This window comes from Aythya ferina (assembly GCF_964211825.1).
Source record: "Aythya ferina genome assembly, chromosome: 1".
In the NCBI taxonomy this organism is placed as follows: Eukaryota; Metazoa; Chordata; class Aves; order Anseriformes; family Anatidae; genus Aythya; species Aythya ferina.
The window spans coordinates 186,582,838-186,610,685 of record NC_140296.1 but is presented as its reverse complement, the minus strand read 5'-3'; the positions used below and the strand labels follow the sequence as shown (position 1 = coordinate 186,610,685).

At 36.9% G+C, this 27,848-nt stretch overlaps 1 long non-coding RNA gene across 1 annotated transcript; it reads left to right on the top strand.

Moving 5' to 3' along the window:
• The first annotated feature begins 5,810 nt into the window (after positions 1-5,810).
• LOC311429860 lies at positions 5,811-23,956 on the top strand. Its single transcript, XR_014688421.1, has 3 exons — positions 5,811-5,924; positions 7,672-7,846; positions 23,893-23,956. It is a non-coding gene; the product is annotated as an uncharacterized lncRNA (long non-coding RNA).
• Positions 23,957-27,848: the final 3,892 nt, after the last annotated feature.

The following is a 27,848-nucleotide window of genomic DNA, read 5'->3' as shown; positions in this document are numbered from 1 at the left end:
TTTTGCACATATGGTACTTACAGGTTGTTTTTGTTTTTAATGTGAGCACTTTGATAAGTAACCTGTGTGGCTGGTTCAGCTACTGTACGTATCAAACCTGACATACATTCTGCAGTAAAGTCAGCTTTAAAGAAATTATAATCAATGCAATATTTGTTTCCTAGCATATCCCAGAACATTCTAGGAATTTGAGAAAATGTACTAAATGAACATAAACACAGGACCTGTATTCCATGTACATATAGCACAGTCAGCTCAAAGATGAGGGTTATAAAATGTTGAAAGCATTCTAAGTATTCTAAGCTTGCTTTTCTTTTTTTTCTCTCCCTCTCTCCTTTCTCTTTCCCTAGTCTCCCCCTCCCTCCCTCTGCCTCTCTCTTTTTTTTCCACAATGACCCTTACAGCGGAGAGTTATATTTAACAGTGGATTTCTAACATCTGTTTGCTAAAGAAAATAATGTAGGCAAAGTTGTGGCTGGAGATAGTGCCTAGAAACAGCAAGGCCATAGAAAAGAGGGAAAATGCAAGCTTATGCTGAAGGATCCTTTTGTTTAGCCCTTTTGAGAAAGACCTCAGTGACCTTAGAAAACCTCCAGCTGCAGCCTGCGAAACTGGGTTAAGAGCCTCAGCAGAGGGCTTTGAGAGCCCTCTGCAGGCCACCACCACGGCCTGTTAGCTCCAGGGAGACAGATCCTTTCCCTCCAACTCCTCCTGGAAGCCCTGCTCTGCTCATCTTCATCTGCCTTGATGTGTGGATGAAAGACATGTTTTATTTGCCATTTATCACAGTGGGGGTTTCGGTGTGCAACAGTAAGCCATCCCTTTAATGATGCATTCAGCTGGCAGCATTGTTCGGCTTAAATAACTACTTGCCAAAAAAGGAAAAGAATTTGTCCTCTCTCCGGATTTGTTATTTCATTAGGGTTCCTCAGGAGAACTCCAATAAAGGATTTGGGTCTATTAATCACCCTCCACAACCTTCTCAAGTAATTAGTCTTTAAAAATGTTTGCTAGCTCCTTAGTAGTACATAATTTGACGGTGCTCAGTGAATCAGCCGCGGTTCAGCCTCACTAACCTTTGGAGGTTTGGTCTGTCTGAGCTCATCAGTCTGGGCCCCCAATTGAACTGAAAACTGCACTTTTTTTCATTCTTTGTGGCAGGTTTATAGTACAGCCCCGCTGGACGCCTGCCATGAAGGAAAACTCAAAACATATAAATTCTTCATAAGGCAATGGTAGAAGGTGGCACAGAGAAATAATGCGCTCATGCTGTCAGAGCCGTGGCGGGGGGAGCTGGGGTGGGGGTGGGCATTCATTCTAAGACAGATGTAGCAACACTTGCTCCTGTTTAACTCCCTAAATGGGTAATCCTAGTTTATGGGGCCCCAGTGATGGAAATCTTGCTGACATCGTTCTGAGGATTTTTTTTTTTTTTTAATGGGGGGGGGGGGGGGGCAGGGATTATGGGCTCTCAGGAGAGCACTGCAAGCATCTCACAATTTTAGATGCAGACTCCTTGAAATAAGAGTAAAGTGTAATTTTCTTTGAGGATGCATACATTTTAATGACATAGCTAAAATATTTGCAGTTTATTCTGTACATAAACTGGACCATGAGGCAGTTTCATAGTAAAAAAAAAATACAAAGTTGCTAACCTCTCCTGCAAAAATATGTTTGGCACCACTAGATAACACAGTTCACATGCCTTGTTACTTTTTCTTGGCATTCCCAGTTCCATTGGCCTTGTTTCTGGTAAATTAAGAAAGCAATTACAGATTCACAGATCACTTTGGGGACATTCCAGGGTTTTGTATTTGGCATTACGGAGAGATACTCACAAGCTGCCCAAGCTAGAGCTGTTTGGATGATAAGCATTTCATTTTGCTGCACCCTTTAAGGTTTAGACTTCTGCTGGAGATTTTGTTCTGACCCTGTCCTGAAAATGAAGCCTTTCAAATGATTTTTCAAATGAAATTTGAACTAATATGTCCATTTAAGATTAGATCTTTTTGCATTTTTGTTTAATTCATTATTCTCTTCTGCTAACAGACAGGCTCAGATACACACTGACGCTACGTAATTTGAGGATTAGGGGCAATATGTAAGGATATTAAAGTTAACAGCTCAAATCTGTACTCTTCCTGCATCCAAGTGCATCTTTTCACCTGAGATCACATTAAATAGGTCAGAGGAAAACTATGTGACCCAGACACTAATATTTTAAGTGAGCACCTTTTAAAATATAAAGTCTCAGTCAAATAAATTCAAGTTCAGACTATCATTTTTGCCAAGGTGGAGTACTGAAACAAAAAAAAAAAAAAAAAAAAAAAAAAAAAAAAAAATTTTGGAATTTAAATAAAGAGACATGAATCTAATTGAATCTAATCCAAACAACATTTGCAACATTTGGGGGGCTGGGGAAGGAGAGAAGTCTGTTTATCTATATAAACTCACCTCTTGCTATCAAAAAGTAGAAACACAAAATATTTGCAGATGGGAGTATCATCTCTCCAGTCAGAAGAATTTGTCTCAATTTCCAGAAATGGTCTCATTTGTAAGTCATTTATACCTGTAGGCTCCTCATGCATAATAGGCAGCACTTGCATTAGCGAGTCATCCTGTTTAATTAAATGGAGAAAGAGTTCCCTAAAGTCACTAAATGACAATAGATTACATCTCAGTATTTCTGGCCATATGGTATACATTGCTTAAAAAAAAATAATAATAAAATTAAAAAAGAAAAAAAAGAAAAGCTGACACTTCACCAGGAGCTGCATGAATTCATTTTCAGACCAAAGGCAAGGGCTTACAGAAGGCAGGCTTTTCACACTATAGTTTTGTCCAATAGAGTCAACAAATAAAAGTACACTTTTATAAGCAGACATTAATAAATAATTTATAAAAGGTGAATTGATCAGCATGTTGCCACAGATCTAAAACAAATATATATGCCTTGTTAGAAAATACGAACTCAAAAGTCAATTCTACTGCATATATTTGCCAGGAAACTACAGATTGGCAGACGCTGTGATTGCTTATCTCTTTATTAGAAACTCTGTTAAATGATTCTGGCATGTACATGTGTTTGTGGCTACTTGTATATATAGTACTCACCACAGCATATCATCACATGTATCTTAAGCTATTTTAAGCTAATTGTTAAAACAAGTCTGAAAACTCCATTAGATTATTATTTTTTTTTAAGTATCCTTCTGCAGGCTAAGGATATAAAATCCCAAACACACCAGGCCTTAATCTGATGAGGAGGATGTGCTTTTTTATAATACCTGGAAAATTCATTGTTTCTAAAAAAGACTCCCTAAAACCTAACTGTCTAACAGATTATAACTGCAAAAGGCAAATCAAAATATGGATCCGCAACACCTGTCAGGGTCCCTTTAAAACTACCCCTCATAGTGATTGAGAAGAATTTGAAGTAATCTCCTTACAGCTGCTTGTAAAATCTCAGTGACTGAGGTAGATGTAGGAATTAGTAGGTAATAGGGCACTAAACCTTTACAATATTTTTACTTACCTCTGTTACTAATAACACTTCAGAAGACTGGGGGGGGAGAGAGAGATAACATGAAATCTAATCTTTTTGCTTCCATTTACGCAAATTGTTATTCTTTCCCTGTTTCAAGCTGTGAGAATAGAAGCTATTTGTTAATGTTCTGGTTCTCCTTCTGGCTCTTGTAAAAGGGCAGGCAGATAACATCAAGTAGCTGTGCTGGGTTACTGCATGTACTTTTTCACTCCACCACCTAATGATATTGGGTTTAGTTAAAAAATATGTGGTGTCATATTTTCAGTGATATTATGGCTTATAAAAGGGTTCTGCATTACAGAGTTGATATTGACTGTGTCGTGTCCTAGATGCACCATACCAGCTTCCATCTGTTTACATCTGTGGTGAGTCCCAAGTACACAAGTCTGCAAAATGCTTCACTTTGGGGCACTAAATTTGTCCTGTAAGGACAGAGTATGTCTAGGAGCAAGAAAATAGAACCTGGAGAAGCCAGATGCTGCATCCTCCTTCCGCCAAGGACTCTTCAGAATGACACTGTATAGTCAGTGCAACATGAGCAGGAGAAGTGAACAAAACATTTTAAAACATAAAACTGGTTTTAAATATTCCTATAGAACAAATAACTGCTACCATGATTTCAGGCATTTTTGTTCCCAGTATCAGGATACCTGTCCTGATTTCTGCAAACATAATAATTATTCACAAATGTGGGATTCATCATCTTGATAAACTATGACTTTCCCATCGGAAGTATTTTCCCACTGCATGCTGAAAACTAATCTTGCTGTGACTGGTTACCTAACACTTGCCATATTTTTTTCAGTTCTTTGATTGTATGACTGGAATAATAAATGGAAAACAGTTAATAATGAGTGAATTTTCAAACGGATAATCATTCATACTAAATTGCTTTCAGATGTAGGTTTTTGTAAGCATATTAAAATACCGCATGAAGGACCAAAACCCTATAGTATATAACAATTCACAAATGAAACAAATTTAACACTTTTTCAGAGATATGTTTATAAGTCATATTTTTCACCTTACATCAGCTTTATGCTTTTATACCTAGGAATTACGAAATGTTACAAAGCCAAATTTAAGTGTTCGTTACTATCAATAAATACACACTCAAATTAGGTTATTGCTGTAAACCCTTCTGATGTGATCTATATACATACAATATTCTCGTATATGTACTGTTATATTTCCATGTACCTTACAAATGCAAGTTTCCTATTAACCCTACACCAGGAAACTACATAAGTGTTTGCAATGTTTTTCTGCTTTGATCATTTTAAGATGTTTGCTTAAGTATGGAGAAGGAGCAGATTCTAGTGAAAATAGTAATTGTCTTGGCTTTGTAATTGGTATCCATTTCTATTCTAAAAAAATATATAAATAGATACTTCGCCCCCAAATTTAATAAACACACAGTCTTTTCTGTCAAACTAAGATGGAAAGAGAAAACAAGTCTTTTCACAGAGTACTTTATCTTTAGCCTCATTTACAAATTTTCCTCTACTCATCATCTATCTAAGCAAAAAACAATCCTTTCTACCCTGTCTGATCTTCAGTAACTGTTAAATTCCCCACAGATCAGGACACAGTCCATGTGACCATGGAATAGTATCTCCATCCTAGCTCACTCCTCTGGAAGCCTCCATAAACACAGGATGCTTGCTAAATCAGAGAGTCTAACTTAAAAAGCATAAAGATGAGTAATTCTGGTGCATTTATAGTGTGATTAAGAGCAGATTTTCCAAGGTACTGCTTTTCCTTACCCTGAGTGTGTGTAAATTGAGGATGTGGCAAGCACAGTGAGTGTGGATAATAAAGTGGTTTCCCTAGAAACAATAACAGCAGAAACTATAAAGCAGAACATCCTCTCAGCTGATGTGACTTTTTAACGCTGCTGATAACACAGAGAACAGACGTAAGTAGCCTCACTGTTTGTACACAGCACAGAGCATAGTTCCCCAAATAGCTGAATTATTTTCCATATAAGATCATAAAATCTAGATAGGATCTCACAGGGCTGCCATTAAGGACAGGGGCACGGCTGTGACGTTCCAATATTAGTATTATAAGTTAAATATAGCAGCAAGCATCTCTGGTGCCCACTTGTGCTCATTTCTTCTGTGATAAGTAATTCATCTCCCTCCTTCATGTTAGCAGTGTGTGTTCATTGGAAAGACTTGATCACTGCTGCAAGCATGCTTCTAAGAAAACCAGCCTAGAGCCCACACCACTCCTCCATCAAGGTTTTCAAAACTAGGAGCCCAAATTAGGTATAGAGATGAGCAATTCCTGAGAACATCTAACAGCATTTCAACAGAACCAGAGGATAGGAAGGCGAAAAGAGAAGGAATGCATTTGTTTAGAAATTAATTTGGTGAGAAATCTTCATGTTCTTCTCCTGATGTCACAGGAAGTAAGGGACTACAAGCAACTGGGCACTGTCCTTAGTGGGCAATGAGTGATATTTTGTTTCAGCTAAAAGGCATAAATGCACTGACTTCAGGTTATTAGGTTGTCATGGAGAGTCTTTGTAATCTCCTTTACTGTATGATACAGTAAATATAAACTCCTATCTGCAAGATAAAAAAAAAAAAAAAAAAAAAAAAAAAAAAAAAAAAAAAAAGAGGCAGTAGGCTAAACGAGCTAGGTCTCTGCCAAAACCTTTGGCTCAGTCAGTGCACAGAAACTGGCGGAGGCCAAGATTACTGCAGAGTTTTTGTCTCTGTGATTATAGCAGACACCTGCATCACAGGCAATGCTCTCAATGCATGTTATTATTAAACTGCTGGATCCTAAGAGTGCTGTTGGAGATACAAAGTCAAAGAAATGTGTTAACAGCCATCCAACAGTACCTACATGGATCCGCATCCTACATTGGCTTGCAGAGATTAGCTGTAACTCAATTATTTTTTTTTAGAAAGGACATAAAAATTATCAAAGTGTTTTTCTAATGTTTTTTCAGTTTTCCAGAGCGCAGGTGTTCAAAAAGAAAAGGAAGTGGTCTGGAAAAAATAATAATAATTAATTCTTGATTCTTTGTAGTATTTTCTATTATATTTGAGTATAATTTCTAATGGTACCAGTGGAAACTGTGGCAGCCAGCACAAATGTCTTTGATTCTGGAATCACTTTTCATATTAAATCTTTGGCAATTGTCACTTCCCTGTCTTTCTGTTCCTCCTTTTTCTAAATTTCTGATTTATTCTCTTTCTCTTCTTTATGAATAATTATTTCTTTCCTTTATGTTATACATAGCATATCATATGTTATGAGTGCCCTTTAAAATTTTAAAATTTCCTTTACTTTTGGTCAAGGTATGTGATATACAGAGACATACAATGCTGCAGTTCCGCAGAGCTATGACCTTTGTTGAACAAGACCTTTCAAACTACCTTCTTTCTTTCTCCCCTCACTCACCTATCTCATTCATCTCCATCCTTTCTCAATATACATTTTGAAGACAAAATGTAACCCATTTTTATAGTTACATATTAAGTATCAGCGTGCTGTTTTGCACAGGTGGGTTTTATTCTACCAGTTTTTGTCAGTTTCATCTAAGTATTTAAGTGTTCTTCAATGAACTTCCAGAGCCTATGACAGAATCAAAACATAAATTAAAAACAATATAGGTTGTCATAGGTAGCTCTAAAGGGAGTGAAATGGTTAAGAAATTTCAGAATAAAATGAGGAAGAATTTTTCTTCACGGCTGTTATAATGGGAAAATGTAATTTATACCTGTATGTATGAATGCTAGGAAAAGTTTTGAAAGATGTTTGTTTCTAGAGATAATTTTAGCACAATTTACATCTATAAACAACATGTGTCTTCTACCACCTTTGATATTCTGTTTACTCTGAAGCCAGCTAACAGGTTGAACATTATTACAAAGCATTCCTGTATATGAAATGCTCTGTACGGGCTATCAAAAAGTGACTCCTTACCAAATACTATCGCATATGCCATGGTCGACTCTGCCATGGACAAGCTTATAGACCAAGGTGCTCAGGAAACAGCAAAATACAGAAGGAAAATTGTAAAATTTTTTGTTATTATTTAGTTTTTTGTAAGTACATTACAGAAAGGAGTATCATATAGCTGCATTTGTCTATTTGTGCTTTAGGAAAGAAACTAAGAAGTCACAATTTAATCCACTTCCCATTTGCTCTTGGGACTCATTTGCTGCTGCCTATCACATACATCAACCCTATCCCAGATGTGTAGAGCAAGGAACCAAGAAAGTTACTTGAAACCTACACAGTCTTTCTTCAGAGAAGGCAAACACACACTTGTGGAAGGTAAGACTCAAATCATTTAAGTACACATATAGATTTAGAAGGACAGGTTCTTGCTTCCTTCTGTGCCACTGTGCAGCTAAATCTATCCTGCAGTTTTAACCCTTCTGTATATGCATGCAAATGTCTGTGTGTATATATAAAACCTTTAACTGTCTAATTAAATTACAGGTGGCTTTTGGAGATATATATCTGAGCAAGAATGTTAGTATGACTAAGGATAGGTAGTTTTAATATTAAATCCAGTTGATTTGATTAACCTTTTGACTGTTCTGCTCCACAATTTAGTCTATCATTACTTTAGCCAAAATTCCCATATTACAATAGAATATATTCTCTCTTCTGATTCCTAAAATATTCAGAGTTAACTACATTTAACTTCCATTTAGGCTGATAGGGATGATGGTTCCTCCACTAGCAACTCTAATGAAAGTTACAGCTTTCAAGTAAAGTTATATCAACTAACCAGTGTTTAGATGAACTGAATCGCAGCATTGATTTCTGCTACTGTACACTTCACACAATCTTACTCCTTGGAAGTGATCCAATGGAAAGTTCAATATCTGGTAGATTTGTGGAAGGCTTTCATCTAGTCCATTAGGTTTTCATCTAAGAAATTAAGTTCATGGAAATGCCCAGGCTCTTTCACACACAGAGTCTTGCATGAGAACTCCAATCCAAAGCTGCATAGCTAATAACATTATTCTAAGTAATCTGCTTTTGCCAAACATTGTATTTGTGCCACAAAACAACTGGAGAACTGCACATGAGGGAAAAGGCAGCTGCTGAAATTTCAGACTCTAAATTATTGTATTCATTGATGTCCTGACAAAAATCAGAACTCTGGTAACTTCATAGTGAATAAAATGGCAAGCACGAGTAATTTTTAAATGATGTTAATTTATTATAATATAAAGAAGACTTTTAAGTAGTCATAAGTTACATAACCAACATTTTAAATAAACAGCTTGTTGTTAACAGCCTGGCAAACCTCTCAGAACTAACTGACAATGACAGTGCTTATGTGAGAGTGAATCGTCTCTCACATGTTCTTGTACCAAACACTGGGAATGGGATTCATCTCACCTAACTTCAGGCCTCTGTCAGCTAGAGGTGGATTTCAGCTCCAGATTCAGACATAGGACTATAGGTGTAAGCTCAGTGTTTATGCTCCCGATACTCTTTGCTATTCTAGTCAACTGAGCCAATGAAATACAGGGAGATACTGAGAAGGCCAGAATGGTCAAAAGTGGGTGGCTATATGAGCTGAACATTTCTCTCTCCTGCTACCTGTATTAACTACATTCAACTGAGTTGTATAGCCTCTGCTGTTTAGTATGATTTGAGATTCCCATGAGTTTAGCATGATTTGAGATTTCAGACCCAGTGGCAGGTCACTGTTGGAGCTGGCTGGAGCTGGCCTTTATGATAGGGCAGCTGCTGGACTCTTCTCACAGAGGCCTCCACTGCAGCCCCCTTGCTTTCCCACATAAAACCAGTACATCTCTTGCTTCTTCAGAAGTTCCTGAATGCTCTTTAGGCCACCTGTCATATTCACCAGCTTTGCTGACATCTGGAGTACTCTAGGCAAGAAATTACACTAAATACATATGTTAGGCATCTGAAGCCTTCCTTCAGTTTCTAATCTCATCTAGTTGTTAAATTTCCTCTCCAGACAATAGAAAGGCATAGGCACTTTTTTCAAATAGTGAAACTGTTTTCTAACACTGACTTTTTTCACTACTGAGTACAGTGGGTAATAACACAACTTGCTGAGAGCAAAAGAAACAATTTTCAGGTGACAAGGGGGCTAAAAGTGTCCAAGAGTGCTAGCATTATTGCACAGTGAATTGTCACTGGTATTGACTTGGCCTTTGTGAACAGGCAACTTAAGCACCCCATTATGAACTTACTGACCAGGAACAGAAGATTACAGACTTGTTAGGGATCATAAATAGTAATAAACATTGGACTGTTATTAACATACAGACTGTCAGAAAAGGTACTGAATACATGATGTACACAATGTGATTTGTGAGTTACATAGACTCATCCAGAGTGTTTTTTCTGTGTGCAGATTGTCTATCAAATAAAAGATTAAGATATTACAGAATGTCAGAATGTTCCCGAAGAAGTACCATGACATTTTGCTTTGCCTCATTTGGCTTGTGTTATTTGTCTTCCACATTTGTGTGAATGAGGAAAAGCCCTTATCTTATACATTCTTAACTCCACTTCAGGGGACTATTGTTCTTTTGAGCTTTGGCCTTACATAGTGCATTGTAAATTCTCAGTCTGCTGCCTAGACCTGTGCTTGCTCTGCTTGCATTTCATCATGGCAGGAGGTATTTAAACTCTGAGCCAAATGCACCATACACCTAACAGGACTTTATCACAACAAATGGAGCACAGACCCTCCAGACCAGAACTTGTATGCATCATCCCTGATTTGAAGCTTATACAGAGTAAGTTCACGTATTTCCTAAAAAAAAATGACTTAGTAAATAAACTTTCTCATTAATTTTAGCTAAGTTTATGTCTAAACTTCACTTACAGTATAACTTTAAACACCTCATGATGTCTTCATAATAAGGGTACAGGAAAACTGACAATTTCACTGCTAGTGTTTTGTTACAGGAACCCTGGGCACCTTTGACCAGCATTTCATTACATGTATATGTTTATTCATGTGTTCATTCATATGTTTATGAATGTTTATTCAGATCATAAAAAAACACCTAATAGTTTCTTGTAGCTGATAGGATTTGTTGTATTTATTTATTTATTTACTTTTTAACCTAAATTTATTTATTTACTTTTTAAGCTAAAACTCTGTATATAACTGCAAATTCTTGAAGTTAGCATATGTCCTGTAGCTCACTGGCTTTGTATTAACAGGGAAATCTGTCTTTGGATTGAAGTGTACTCATAATCTCATTTCCAACAGATAATGAACAGTACATCCAAAAGGCCAGGAAAAATAAATAAATAAATAAATCTACTATTTAACTTCAATACGGAAAATAAGATAAAGTTGAAAGTGGAGTCTTTTTCAGCCAACATTTTAGTAAAAGTTGCATTACCATTCAACAGATCTACAATCAATGTTTTATTCAAATTTAGTAATATAAAACTTAATCACATGAGAGAACTTTGACAAATATGGTCAATAGTATCTTTCCCTATATTTTATCAAGGCACGTATTGTGTAAATGTAATGTAAAATAGCTACAGTAATGTACAATAATCAAAAAATATATTTGAGAATGAGTTAAAAATATACAGTTACATAATTGTATATTTTTGGCCATTTGATTTTGTCAACTTTTTAAAATGAATGTAACATTTATAATTGTAAATGAGAAAATTAACATTGGAGTACATTAAAAAAATAATTAAAAAAAGAGGAACCATTATACTTAGCATGCATGACTCACCGAAGTGTGGTGAGTAGGAGGTTCTGTGTAGTAACCTGAATTGTACTGAAGATAAAGTACATTTTGTATTCTCTTTTGTCTCTCTCCTCAGAGACTCATGAACCAAACCTCCATGCAACACAGATGAATAGAATTTGGGCTATTTTTCTGAACCAACTTTATATAATTATTAAAGATGTACAAGCTGTTTTACAAACAGTGGGATGGAAACTGGCTGGAGCAACATAAGCAAAGGAACAAAACTGAGACAAGACTGTCTGCTTTTATGAAAATTATTTCATTTTGTAATCAGCATAGCTTTTATAGTAGGAACTTCTTCCACATGTCAGCCAATATGGCCTAAATAAATCCTTTCTGTAGTTTTTGGGCTCAGGTCCACACAAGTCAGTAAAATCACATTATTGCATGCAGATGCTGAAAACACTGCTGATCTCAGTGTTCTACAGTCTCATTCTTCATTCTGTTTATCCTGACTGATAGTGTAAGCATAAAATACTACAAGAGAATTAAACCACAGAAATACAAATTCCTGCTGTAATGAGTAATTGGATCCCTCTGACCCAAAAGAAAAAAGAAAAAAAAAAAAAAAAAAAAAAAAGAGAGAGAATGTTATAGCATTTTATAGCATTGCTCTATAGGAAAAATGGATTAAAGGATAACAGTAATTTCTACAGAATGTACAGAGAAATGAACAAAGCATGAAGTTAAGTAAGCCCCACAAAACATATCCCCAAACCAGAAAAACCATACATTAATTCCTGTTGCCCAATCACTCCCTTAACTTCATAAAATTACTTCAAATATTTTCCTTCATGCTACTTTTTCTTCAAAGCCATTTTTCCTCCTGAGGAGGAAGAAACTGTAGTGTGAATTCAGGAAGCATGAACAATTTCCAAGTATGTTTGATTATACTATACAATCTACAAGCACATTTTCATTGTTATTCTTTGTGACATTTTCATCAATAAGAACAAAAAAGGCAAGTTCATTCTGTTTATACTGCTGAATATTATATTTTAAAGTTCTGGGGCAGCTAAGCACGAAGAGGAACCATCACACCTTACAAACATCGGCTTATCTCAGATGACCAGTACCTGATGTACCTGAGAGAAGAGCATGAAGTTACATCAGGAGAGGTTCAAATTGGATATTAGGAAAAGGTTCTTCACTGAGAGGCTGGTTGGACAGGCTCCCCAGGGAAGTGGTCACAGCACCAAGCCTACTGCAATTCAGCATTTGTACAACACTCTCAGACACATAGTCTGATTTTTGGATGGGACTGTGTGGAGGCAGGAGTTGGACTCAATGCTCTTTGTGGGTCCTTTCCAACTCAGGATATTCTAGGATTCTGTGAAGTATTGGCCACTTACAAATTGACTGTTATTCACATGAACTGAATTGAATAGCTATAGTAAAAATACTGTTTTCTATGTATCTGTTACAAAACAGGGGAAAACCTCTTTCCTACAAGCAATGCAACCAGCCCAACTCAGTATTTCTTGTTACTCTCACAACCAGTATTTTGCTCATGACTTCTCCACTACCTCTGTAAAATCAGTGAAGGTAGGGAGGTCTCAGTCACCCAGTGATTTTCCTATATGACTGAAAGAAAGATCAAATCAGCATGAAAGTTTGGGAGGACTGAGAAGTAAAAGAGCAACAAAATATGTTGGGTCTATTAGAATTGTTACAAATATTTGTTTCAATCTGATTTACATAAACACTGCTCTGGATCTTTTACTGACTTGCAGATGTAGTTGCAGTAGCTATTGCTACCCTGAGTAGTATCCCCATTCCCAAAGACTACCTGTGAAAGCAAAACCTTGACATTAAAAACAAAACAAAACAAAACAAAAAAAAACAACAAGCAAACAAACAAACAAACAAAAAACTGAAATATCATATACATTTGTGTATATGTGTGTGAAAGAAGAAGAAATCTAAATTTAAGACAAAGCTTGAAACACACATTTTAAGCAGCCTTTCATTGGAGTAGCCTCATCTTAAGGCTGCAGCTAGGCAAAGATAGAAATGGAAGGATAACAGAAGGAGGGTTTAAAAAGAAAATTGTTTGAAGCTAAACTAATGATGAAAGAGGTGACAGGACATAGAGTGACAAAGTTATAAGGATAGTCTGAAATGGCAAGAAAGAGCATCATTCTTTCAATCTCCCTTGACTTCCCTGATTTTGATTGTGGCCTCAGGGCATGACTGCAACATACACAATAAATAATAAACAATGCAATAGGTCTTCAAGGCATTCTCTATTTCAGTAGAGCTCTTGACCTATGAACATCCTGGAAATAGTTTTTTTGGCACTGTCATAAATAAATTGGGCCATTTGTTGCTTGCAGGAGTCATTCTGGCAAGTTTTTTCAGGACATAAAATAGGACATGGCTGCTGACAGTGGTTCAGTATGTCCTTTTGCATGCTATGAAAAGACACCAAAGAACCTGAATGAATGAAAAAATAAAAATAAATGCCCAGAACACACAAATAGGAAAATATCACATCTTTATATTCCTCATTCTTTTCATGTTTAGAGCAAAGCTTCAAGGCTTTGTTACATTAATAATATGAGTCAAGAGCTTAAGAGGTCTGGAAAAATGGTGACCTCCCCTCCACCCCACAAAAATTGAATTAAAAACTTCCTAATGCTTCTAAAACTCAAGTGTGCTAGTGAAATTTAAATTTCACTACATTTGATTTTAGAAATATTATGGGACATAAGATCACAAGGGTGCTCAAGTATTTTGCATTACATTTAAAACAGTAATAATAATTAAAAAAAAAAAAAAAATCTAATGTTAGATTTCTAATAACTGGTGACTTATAGCAACATAATTGTTAGCCAACATACTGACTCCTTCAGTTCCTGAAAAAATACTAATTCATTTCTGTGCAGTGGACCATATTAAATGGGGAAAATTGCAATTGTGTTTAGCAGCTGTATGCCTTTCCTAATAGCAGTTTTGTAGAATGGAACAGCAATAGAAACAAACCTTTTGGACTGAAGACTGTCTACAAACCAGTTTGATATATGTGGAAATAGCCATCTACTGTAGAAAACATGAGCATTGCCACAACTGCGTTTATAACTGAACTCAAGGAATGTAGCTTAAATGTAGCAAGAAGAGAGAGAATTCCTCTGACTTAGAGGATATCTTTGTCCTGAGTCCCTTTTGACTTTTACCATCACCATGGAAATTTATTTCATGCTTTGATAAAAAAAAATAATAAAAAAAAAATAAAAGAGAGAGAGAGAGAGAGAGAACCAAAATAATTTACAAATTGAACACACAGAGCTATCTTCACTACTTGACAAGTTGTAGTGAAGCTGGAGATCCCATAAACCCCAGAAATCTCAGATATCTGATACCCATCTGAGCAATTATCAAAAACCACCAAGTCTGAGATGTCATATAGGTGCTGCGATAGGCTTTTCAGCCAACCAGGTGAAAAATACAGAACCTTGTACAGAAGAAAGTAATCCTACTTAGATATTTTCTACTGGAAAGTTTAACAAAATGAAAATTCACTAATATGAATGTACATATTCTGTGGGAATATACAAATCTACATGCATTTCTCTTGGATGTTTTAAATACATTTTAATATCTATATATTTATGTTCACCTATTTCTGCAAAGAGTGTATTTTTCCCTATTAAAACTTAAACAATTTCCAAGCACTGGAATTATTCAGCTAGATAATAATACTGGTTTTCCTTGACTAGGAATGCAGCTTGCCACTCACCTCCAGTACAGAAAGTTTATGTTTCCTTGTTTGGCTTAGATGTACTACTTTCCTATTTGCAGATTCTCTTTATTTGTGTAGGTGGGCTAGCATCTTCATCCAAACTATCTTCCCCCAAGACTCAAAAATTATGTCACACCTCACAATAAAACAAAGCACCAAAATCACATGACTTGACCATTCTTTTGGAATTCTAGTACTAGGAACATGTGTCTCATAGAATTGACAAAGCTCTTCAGAAATATCCCTTTGAAACTTCTTTTAAAATTCTTAGATTTAGTGAAATTAAAACATTTGCAGGGCAACAGCTTCAACAAGTATCCGCCAAGTTTACTGCTCAGACCTGCAGCAGTTTAGTTCAAGGTCAGGGATCCCAGAGTTGTCAGTGTTTATGCCAGCTGGAATGGAAGAGAGAGAGATAAAACCTGTTGAACAGGAGGATGGGAGAAAGTCAATGGTCCCTTCCTATGCATCCCTGCAGTGATGAACACACTGCTTCAGCAACCTTCCTCATGCCATACTTTCTAGGACTAAATAAATGTTGGTAATTTTAGTAGTAGGCAGACTGCAAATATGAAATTACATTCATTATGCAATTAGGAAAGTTTGCATACAATGCAAACTGAGGTATGAATGGTACACCTGTACCCAGGCTGCCAGTTCTCAAACTGTAATCTACCTACCACTGGTAGCAGCAAATTTAGACAATATTCAATGCCTAGGTAAGGATCCAGAACCCCTGGCAAGCACATTCCTCCAATCAAAATGTTTACTGTTATTGGAACTTACTTAACTTACTTAACTATTTTTCCTGCAGCGTCCTAAGATGTGTCTTTTCAAAGTTGATTCATTTCAGTGTTTCTGCAAAACTGGTTCAGTCATTTCTGAGAATGATAGCAGAGGAAATTGTTCTGAATGTTCTGAAAACCTCTTGCATTTCTTTCAATTAGAAGTCTACATACCTTAAATGCATGTTTTCTTGCTATAAATGATACACAAAATAGAATAAGAGAAGACAGAAATGAGGGGAAAAGAATGAGAATAAAAATGCAAAGAAAATTAGTTAAATAATTTTTCTCTTCCCATTATAGCTCATTCTTTCTCTATGTGGTATTCAAAATATTAAATTCCTAGAATCTCTGGCATAAATTTATCCATTATCTTAAATATTGTACAAGAAAATAACCCTCCCTAAAAAACTCCACCTGCTATTCAAGATGTCTTATCACATTGTCTTCAGTTAGGAAAAGTAAATTTGTCTGACATCATCACATTAGTAATAACACCATGTTTTCATATGCCACTGGTACACTATCCCATTACTTAATTGGTTAATAAAAAAATATATTCAATAATCATGGTGGAATGTGCCAAACTGCAAGTCTTTGTTCTAGAAACTTATGCTGGTAATTAATAATGATGATTTAATACAAGTATTTATTACAAGTACTTTTCAGTTGCCATGAATTTGTTTAGGGTGAGAAAGCACATTCAGATTTTCAAGGTTTTCGACATCTAAGAGGTAAGAAAAGAAGCAAACAGACTGGCATAATAAGGGTGTTTTCCTTTTATCAGATTGAAAGGATGAAGAAGAAAACAAGCAAACACAAGGAGATCCATCCAGCTTCAGGAGATATTAAGCTATAGGGATTCCACAATAACGGTACTAAGAGACTGCATTAACACAGCCAGAAAATACAAGCAGATAATCAAATGACAGTGAAAATGGCAGGGTGGATAAATCTGGTCCAACAGGGAGTCTTTATTCGGAGGGGCTGATGCTGCTGTGCTGTGACGCAGTTCAGCAGGCTGCAGCGAGGCCAGCATGTGGCTTGGTGAGAACAATAGCGATTGACTACAGATGGGCACTTCCTCTCCAAGAACACTCCTTGTAGCTTGCTGGCAGGGAGGGATACGCAGACATACGCTCAAATCTCTATGGCAACCCCTTACTTCAGTGTGACATCAAACCCAGATCAAAACTCCATAGGCGTCAGATAGTACATGCTGTTTCTTTCCCTGAATTAATAATATTGATTTAAAAGGCAGGTTACATTAACTGTTTCTTCTCTATTCTGGGGATAATTACTGTCTGTGGTGCCTGTATTATTCCGGTGATTTGAAAACAGGAAGTGCAGCTTTGAGTTAAATAATTCATGCTGTGCTGCTGCTCACTCTGTTCTTAGAAGCAGGGTTATTGCTAGCTGGGCACGATAATTTCAGCACAGGGGTGACAGGATTATGAAATGTCTAATTGCCCTCTCATGTGATGAGATTACTTTTCTGAAAATGTTTTAATTCTTCCAAGCAGAATCAAACAATCCAGATGAGTGACCAAACAAGAACAGCTTTCATGAATACTGCAGAGGTTTTTGCTCTGAAAGAAAAGGAAGGAAAGAAGGAAAGAAGGAAAGAAGGAAGGAAGGAAGGAAGGAAGGAAGGAAGGAAGGAAGGAAGGAAGGAAGGAAGGAAGGAAGGAAGGAAGGAAGGAAGGAAGGAAGGAAGGAAGGAAGGAAGGAAGGAAGGAAAGAAAGAAAGAAAGAAAGAAAGAAAGAAAGAAAGAAAGAAAGAAAGAAAGAAAGAAAGAAAGAAAGAAAGAAAGAAAGAAAGAAGCCTTTTCAAAAGTAAAAAAATAAATACCCAATCTCATCATGAGAGTCTGGTGGCAAGGGAGTTCCTTATACTATTCTTTGGAGCAACCCCTCAGTCAATTATAAGAAGTTAGCAGGCTCTGTGGGGTTTCTCAGTTAATCTTCCAAAGCTGCAAGGTTGGTACTTGTGATACTGTGTCTCAGAGTGGTTGTGATACAGTGTCTCAGGGTGGTCTTGCTTATAAACTGGAGGAAAACAGAACAGAAATCCTCAGGTTTCTGTGATACATGCAGACTGCCTCAAGGAGGACAACCTGAACAACCCGGGACATTGCCACTTCTTAATGAGGGGCAGGAAGCAGTGATTTTTTTACCATCTAGGCAGAAATATTTTTGGCATCTGAGCAAGCCTGTTCATTCACAAAAGGAAATCTATTGCTTTGGGAATATAATAGAAGACTCAGTATGTGATAGCATTCAAGAATGTCAAAGTGACACAGAGTTGTCTAGGCAGTAGGTCGCCTACTGCCTAAGCAAATACTCCCATTCACTGTGAGAAGTGTTGTTTAGCTGGCTGATTTTGAAATCCTGAAGTAGAAAGGGTTTCTTGAAGGAGCTGGAGGCTCATCTAATTCTGAACTTGCACTGGGAAGGAACATATATACTTAATGAACTTCTACACCAGACTACAAGGTACCTACAGAACTCAGGTGCTCACACAATTAAGTAATTAATGAAGGCAAGAACAGGTGTATTGCTCCAAACCAAGAGTTCTCCTAACCCACTACCCTGTTCTCAGTAACACCTTTATGGGCGTTATGCTTATGCCAGCAAAAAAGAAGAGGGCAAGGGTGGGCAACCGAGAGTAAGAATGGGGAAATAACAGCATTTTCCCCAGTTCTTTTTTGTTTGTTTTGTTTTCAGATCTGTCCACTATCTGTTTATGGAGATCTATCAAGCTTGATGCACTTAGTCTATTTAATAATCTCTGAAGGATATTTCTTTGTTTTGTACAATTTACCTTGCTGTTTTTATCCACAACATCCTTTGGCAAAAAATTTGATAAATTTAATGCTTAATGTAAGTAAAGATGTTTTGTTTTGTTTTGAAAGTGGAACATTCTAAATTCATTCAAGAGCCTCTGGTTTCTGAACAGAGACAGTGAAGTGACAATCTCTACAACCCCTTCCATGTCACTCAGGAGCAGAACTTCCCTTCATGAATGGAGTGAGAGAAGTCATTCTGAATTGCTGTCCAAATTTTGGTGGATTTCTGAGTATTGAGTCCCTATATAAGAGAGGTTTACCTGGACAAAACTATTTCTGTTCAGATACATACTTTTTATCTTCCAGTATACATTGACCAACAGGGTTAGTCAGAAAAGTTCCCCTGTCATAGATGTTAGCAGTCAGCCTTCACCATGGTGTTTGGCATGGTGACTATCACTATGATATCCTTTCAGACATACTCTAACTATTGAGTAGTAGTAAAAGGAGTTACAAATCTTGATAAAAGCTTGTAAGAACAAAACCTAGCATATGTCAAAAAGATTCTGCATTGAGATTAAGAACATAAGAAATTATGATTTACACTTTCTACTTGTCTTTCCTAGTGTAACAGTACTGCAAAGCTGAATAACCAAATCTAATGATCTCTCTTCCAAATTACTTCAAACAGATTAGTCTCAGGATGAACCCACAAAGTGTGATACTAATTTGACTAGGAGATTAGGGACTTTTTTTTTCTTTCTTTCTTTCTTTTTATTATTTGAAAAGTGAAGATCCAAATTTGGACAAACTTAACTATGGAAAGCCAGAACTAGTTTAAGAAGCCGGATGTGCTGAGACACTGAGTGTCATGTCTGTATTAAGGGAATTCCAGATAAATGTAATGTGAGACCTCAGTCTGCATGTCATATGCAGTCTGGACTCACTACACACATGGTGTATAGCCTGCAGTGGTGGTTTCCCCCAGCTACATGTAGTATGAGAAACTGTTCCGAGGTGTTTGGCATCGCACCTACTACACGTTGTCAGATGCTAGTCATGGCCATCTTTCAAACTCAGGATTAGGGTCTGGGCACTGTGAGGGGTTGTTGTTTTCTATATAAGTCAGAGCAATTGGCATTTCTAAAAATGGATTGTTGAAATGTGCTAGTCATAACATTCTGTTCTCTCCTCCCAACTTCATGAAGCACATGCTTAGTTCAGCCACTCAGTCTAAATGAATTTTACTGTGGAGATCTCATTGTCTTTCTCTCTGCCGTCTGTCAGTGGTACTGATTCAGTTCACATGGCTTTGGAATGAAAAATCAGAATCACCATAACCAAAGTCAAGGAAGGCTGTATGATATTGTTTTCTTCCTTACACATACAAACATATATATACTATACATATATTACATATGTAATGAATATATAATGTAGTATATAAAGTATATATATATAATAATATATAATATGTAATGTGTAATATGTATACACATGTATAGTATACAAGTCTGTGGAAAAACTGATGAGAATTTTTCCATTTCTATCTTTTAACACCACTAGGGCTTATATTTTTATCCTACCCTTCTTTGTCCACCATCACCGTCTTGTATTTGTATATTTGAGTCCTTATCATGGCTAAACCCTAGACCTATTGTGATATGCATTATGCAAATATGAGATAAAAAGATGGTCTGTCAAGAGATATCAATATACATAGATATATATATATATACCTATAAATGTATATAGGTATGGGAAAAAGAAAAAGAAGAAAGAGAAAGAAAGAGAAAGAGAAAGAGAAAGAGAAAGAGAAAGAGAAAGAGAAAGAGAAAGAGAAAGAGAAAGAGAAAGAAAGAGAAAGAGAAAGAGAAAGAGAAAGAGAAAGAGAAAGAGAAAGAGAAAGAGAAAGAGAAAGAGAAAGAGAAAGAGAAAGAGAAAGAGAAAGAGAAAGAGAAAGAGAAAGAGAAAGAGAAAGAGAAAGAGAAAGAGAAAGAGAAAGAGAAAAGAAAACACAGAACAATCAGAATCATTATCTAATTTAAAAGACAGGTTAAGGACTGACACAGCAGCTCACAACCAGACATACAGGAGAGAATCATAGAATTGTAGAATGGCATCAGAATATCCTGAGTTGGAAGGAACCCACAAGGACCATTGAGTCCAACTCCTGGCTCCACACAGGACTACACAAAAATCAGACCGTGTGTCTGAGTGCTTTGTTCAAATGCTTCTTGAACTCCAGCTGGTTCAGTGCTGTGACCACTTCCCCGGGTAGCCTGTTCCAGAGTCCAACAACCTTCGTGGTGGAGAACTTTTTCCTGATATCCAACCTGAAGGTCCCCTGATACAGCTTAATGCAGAGGTCGCTGGTCACCAGACAGCAGAGATCAGCACCTGCTCCTCTGCTCCTCCTCATGAGGGAGCTGCAGGCCACCATGAGGCCCCCCCTCAACCTCCTCTGCTCTGAGCTGAACAAACCAAGGGACCTCATATGTCTTCCATTCTAGACCTTTTGCTATCTTTGTTGCCCTCATTTGGACACTCCGTAATAGCATTACGCCTGTCAAGGTTTTGGCCAGGCCAGAGCTAGTTTTCTTTGTAGACACACACAATGCTGTGTTTTGGATTTTTGATGAAGACAGTGGTGATAACAAAACATTGTTTTTAGTTAGTTGTTGCAGAGCAATGCTTACATAGAGCCAAGTACTTTTCAGCTTCTTACTTTTCTTGCCCTGCCAGTAAGGAGGCTGGGGGTGCACAAGGAACTAGGAGGTGACACAGCCAGGAAAGCTGACCCAGACTGGCCAAAGGGATATTCCATAAAGTACGGTGTCATGCTAACAATAAAACTGGAATAAAGAAGGTGGAAGGGGGAACATCTGGAAAGACAGCATTTGTTTTCCCAAGAAATTGTTACATATGATGAGTTCTGCTTTCCTGGAAGTGGCTAAACACCTGCCTGCTGATGTGAAGTAGTGAATGAATTTCTTGCTTTGCTTTGCTTGTGTGCATGGCCTTTACTTAGCCTAGTAAACTTTGTCTCAACCCATGAGTTCTCACACTTTTACCTTTCTGCTTCTATCTCCCATCCCTCCTGGGGACAGTGAGCAAGCACCTGCATGGTGCTAAGCTGCCTGCAGGGGCTAAATCATATCAATGTCTTCTTAACATGTATATTGTGGTCCAAAACTCCATGCAGTACTCCAGGTAAGGCCACACCAGCGCAGAGCAGAGAGGGATAATCCCTTCCCTCAACCAGCTAGCAATGATGTGCCTGATGCATCCCAGGACACAGCTGGCCTTTTGGCTGCTGGGCCCCCCTTCTGGCTCAGATTCATGTTCCTATTCATGTCCAATTTGCCACCAGATCCCCCAGATCCTTTTCCACAGGACTGCTCTCCAGCCTCTTGACCCCCAGTCTGTACATGTATCGAGGATTGCCCTGTCCCAGGTGCAGAATCTGACCCTTACTCCTGTTGAATTTCATATGGTTGGCAATTGCCCAGCCCTCTAAGGGAGCTTGCCCATTCCACATAAGCAACCTATTCAAAGGGTAGGATGCAATATGAAAGTGATTGAAACTGTTCTTTTGAAAATATGTATATGGAGAGGAATATATCTAGGAGAAAGTAAAGGAGGAGATAGTAAAGCTAGAAGTGAAAGTTCAATACCTGTTGTGGAATTTTCATCTTTAAAATAATTTTAAGTGCAGAGTAACTATCCTAAGATGCATTCACCTTTGGAAATCAGGAAACCAGATAACATGTTTCCCTGCACATTGTAGCATAGCATAGGAGTTGACTGCGCTGTCAGTCATCAGACAGTAGTGTTGTAGCCAAAATAATTGTAGGTGAGTAAGTTGTAGGTGGCTTTGTAGGAAGAAGCAGTATATTTTCTCAGGCCAAATGATATAATGGGATGCAATGGACAAGCTTCTGAATATAAAGTCCATTCAAAGCAGGTGAACAAACTACATTATCTTTATTCATGTGAAGTTCTTCTTGTAAGGTTTTTATGGCCTTACAATTTCAGGCAATTAGCTTATGGAATATTTATATAATGATGATTAACAGCATATTATAACAGTATTAGCATAATAGTATTGTCATTGCCTAAAGTTAAGTGATATGCAGGGAAGACTTAACAAGTGGAGATATAAAGGAAAGTGGATGAACCTTCACTAAACTGTACAAACAAAAAAGACACAGAGATAAACAAAAGATGTTAGATATCCTTTCAAGGCCAGATTGCTTCACAAAACTTTCTTTTCAGGTGTTTCAAGATTGATATAAGCATTATGTTTTCATTCTTTTCAATGTAGAATACACCTTAAGTTAGAAGAAAGGCCCTTCCATATACATAGTTTTCAATCTGTATTTTCACGTTGGTTTCATAAGTCTTATACAGTTGAGCTGTTGGTACATTTGCTTGACACACTGCAACTACCACATTTTCATTACAGATTAATTTTGAACACATTGGAAAGAGTAGTTGAAGTCTCAAAGATAATGAAATTTCTGCAAGTTTCATGAAGAATGTTGACTGGCTTAAGGAGAGTGCTAGAAAGGGAAAGACAGGCAGAATTCATCTGTTATACATCTTGTTTTGGCAGCAGAATACATGTACCTATTGGCCAGCCAGCCAAGCATACTGACTGGCAAACAAAAATGTGCACAGCTTTGGGTAGTCACAGCTAATGACTAATTTCATCTGTTCTGTGGTTCATGGAAAAACCTACTCTTATAGCCTTATCTGCAGAAGTGTTGCAATACAAAACTTCAGCAAAATTGTCAGTAAAGAAAAGTTTAAAACATATGTTATTCTCTACTCTGTGGCTGATTCAGCTTCACATTACAGATAGCCTTTCGAATATGTGAGAAGGCCCTTTTATGTAGAATGACACTCTACAAAATGCATTACTCACAGTCCACAGGTATATATTCAAATTGCGACTTTTAGTCCTTTATCAAATGAAAACTAGGGCTCAGCATCACTAAAGAATACAAACAACAATCATCCTGTGCTTTTCCTTGGTGTGTTAGGAACATTGTGGAGTGCTGGAAGAGAGGAGTACAAAAGGAAAGATCTGAGGGTGCAGTTGCCTGACGTCAGAAGCTGATCTGAAATCCCTGAACCACTCCACCTCTGTCCATATTCCTGCCCCCTTTTCTACTTCCCTCCTTTTCCCCCCAGTTCCATTTCAGTACTGTACCACCAAGCAATCAAACACACCAGAGACTATTCTCCTAAAAATCATTTCCCTTTCCTATAGGGCTGGCTTTTAACTGGATGAGGTCTATGATCTGGATAAGCACCATAGCATATCTGGGAGTTACCTGGAAGCAAAGGTGGGGGAAGAGTTTTCTCCTTTCAGTGGCAACCCAGACTGCTGAAACCATGACTCTAAGGTATTTTGGCAAACCACAGTTTGCAGCATTTGTCCTATCTGCTTCGCTAAAGAAACTCATTGAAAAGACAGGACTCTAAAAGAGGTGCTAAGAGAATTTATTTGCCTTGTTTTGTGATCAGCCTGAATTTTATTACTTGTGCAATAAGAGCTATGAAGGGGCATTCAGCAAGGCAGAGTATTTTCTTAGTATATGAGTAGAGTGTTTCTTTCTTATATAGAAAAATATTAGAGTGAATACAGGCTCACTACTAACTACTAACTAATAACATTGCAGTAGATGGGTTCATTGATTTTGGAGTCATTTTTGTTATGGACCACAATTTGGCCCAAACGCTTCCTTGAAATGTGTTAGAGATATGCTGAGTTCATGCACAATGCATAAAAGAGAGAAAAAAAATAAAAAAAATATAAAAGAAAAAAAAAAAAAAAAAAAAAAAAAACAGGAACAAAGTAGTAGCTCTCATTTGGCTGTATTGGCTATTTCCTTATATCTCAATACAAATTGTTGTGTATGTAAATTCTAACACTGCAATAATAAATCTTGGCACTATAAATACACTGGCTTGCAAACCCTGACTTTTTAAAAGTACTGTTCTATTCTGAGCTGGAACAATATGTTGTCCTTGGAAGCCTATTTGAAAGCTTTTCTTTCAATACAGGTTTTCTTCACTGGATGCTTTGTCACCAGAAAGCGGTGCTTGTATTGACAGTGGCAGCAAGAGCAGAGAAGACTTTTTGCACATAAGTTTTTTATGTTTGTTTATTTGTTTGTTTGTACATGTAAACGTGCCTGCAATTTCCTTTGAAGGACAGGTCCTCACACAAACTAAGTGCTAGAAAATTCTTGTACTTGTATGTGCCTGTCTGCCCACTTATCTCTTACTCACTCTTCCTGTCTTTAATCAGACCCTGTTGTTATTGAGTAACAGTTTTCTCTCCTAAAGGAAATAATAAAATAGAATAAATAAAATAAAATAAAATAAAATAAAATAAAATAAAATAAAATAAAATAAAATAAAAAGATAAGGAGCCCTGCAGTGAAATATTAACACTCTAGGGTACTAAGATAGTACAGTTTACCTTTAATTTCATATTCCATCCTATTCCTCAAACAATGTAGAGAATAAGAAAGAAAAAGAGAAAAAATCCAGAAAATCCCTTCTTATGTATTGCAGTTCTGTGAGCATGCCCAGGATGTGTATATCACAGAAGTCCCACATGCGTGCAGTCAACATGCTTCCAGCTGGAGGCTTCCCACAAGCCCCACGGAAATGCCACCTGCATGTTAATCAGGCAAGCAGTCTCTGGAGGTTGCCTGTCCAGCTAGGATTTCTTCTTAACGAGAAGGGGGAGGGAAGAAAGGGCTCTGAATTATAAAGGCAGAACAGGAAGCCCCTGAAGTGACAAAACACTGAATTATTCATTGTGCAGTTTCTAATTGTTCTGGAGTTAGCAGTACCATTGTCGAGCTCGACATTGCTGTTTTTCCCTCCTCTCTCTCCTTTCTTAGGACTAGAGAAGAGAGGGAGAAGGAAAGACATCCCTGAAATGCTCATATCAATCCTGCTGCAGCTCCTGGCATGCACTGAGACAGAACTGAGAACCAAATGCACACTAGAAATTAAATGTTGCCAATTATGTATAGGCATACATTATAATCTCAATTCTGATATTTAATAGACTTTCTCATTAATGGTCTCATCAATTGCTGCTCTAGATCAGACCAATCTAACATTGTGTCCTATTTTTCACAGTGGTTAGTTAGCAGTAAGTGCTTCAGATACAGTAGCAAGAAACACAGTGCCGGAAAATTACAGACTAAACTGTCCATGAGGAAAATATTTTCCTATCATTCATGAGCTAGTGGCTGGTAAATGGCTGGCTACCCAGAGATGTTCATTCCATTAAAAGAAGAAAATCACAATTGCATGTGGCATTACCCAGATTAACATGCAGTTCCAGCTTGAATATGACTGTAGGCCTTGTCACAGTAACATCAGAGAATAACAGTTCATTCCATAAATTAAGTATGCAGCATGTGAAGAAAAATTAAATTTCAAGTACATTCGTATTTATGTCTGTTATGTCCTACATAAGTAGAACAGCTAATGAGGGACATACGCTTGGCATCATTTTGCCTGTCATTATTATACATTCCTTTCACATATATCATTTCACATCTTGAAACCATGTTTCCCCATCTAAATTAAATATTCTGAATCCCACATTTCTGTTTTCTGAAATATTTCTGTCATCTATCTCTGAATTCCTTCTGGTTTTACTCCAGCCTTTGAGACAGGAAGATTAGAACTCATTGATTCATGTAATGGCATTATACATGCTAACATGTTGTTTCCTTTTTGACCACCAATGAATAGTGAGCAAAGGTCAATTAATCTGACACCACTGCTTATCCTTCCAATCAATATTACCTCATTGCTTCCTTGTTCTCCCACATCTGCCTGACTGTTGTTACACTTGGATTGCAAAGTCTTTCAGGCTGTAGACTTTTCACTCTGTGCAATGCATATGCACAGATGTTCAGTCAGTGTCCGCAGGCTCTGTTGCAATACAAATGGTTAATAGAGAAGTGGAAAATAATAAAGCGTTCACATTGTTTCCCTAGTTTTATATATATGTGTAAATAATTTCCCCCAGAGTGTCTTCAGTTAATTTTGAACCCAGTAATGTGTATAAATCAAATTATTTACTGGAATATACATTAATTAGCATTTATCATTATTGAATTTCATTTGACATCAAGCTTTACATCCAACTAGTTAGATACCCTGAATCTATTATATACATAGACACAGATCTTCTGTCTTAGAAATTCTTTTTGCTGCAGATAGGTGGGAGCTAGAATACACCAGGGAAAACATTAATATACCATTATAGCATTAATCTTAAGAAATATTAAGAACATAATTAAGAAAGCATTAATATACCAAATTAATGCTTTCCTTTCTTCTTAATAAGGTCTTTCCCTAAACGTTTTCTGTAAGAAACAGATCATAACTGGACATAATCCGGCATAACTCTTCTTATATTCTAAGGTCTTCCAGCATTTTCCTGAGTTGATTAATGTTAGTAACTCTGTCATATACAGAATTTGCCACTTCATTGCTTCTTCCTTTACATGGATATTTCTAACACTATGTTAAATAAACCTATTTTTTTATTCCTTTTCTTTGATGAAATTTGAACTCCTTTTCTAGTCCTTACCTGTGCTTTAATCTATGGTGGTATTTTTCTGGTAAACTAGTTGCTACTTAGCTTCCCTAACCTCTTTCTGTGTGGGATTTGAAAACCAGATAAAATGTTACAAAACTTTTTTTGCCTACTTTTTTGTTTATATATTCTTGCAAATCTTTGGGACCAAAAAGACATTGTACTCATGGATGAAGCCAAGCTTGTTTATCTTTATCACACCTGGAAGTTTAAAAATATATATATTTTTAAATACTATTTCAACCAGAGTACCTGCTATTCAAAGAATATTTGTCATTATTCAGTGTTCAAGATCTCTCTCAAAGCAACGTTAGACGGACAGTTAGATACACTTCACCCCCTTAAGCACTCATATGGGTTTTAAGATTCAGAACTACAAAAGACTTTAAAGAGACAGTGCAAACTTTTCTATTACACTCAGCATCTTCACTCTCAAACTCCAGAACTCAGATGCTCACACTCTCCTTTGCTTGGGAGCTATTGCTCATTGGTTTATTCATTTTTCTGAGTGTCTTTGTTTCTAGTAGTATGTGATCTTTATTAGTTTTCAAAGGGTGATCCTCTGCAATGGTAGAATCATTTATCTT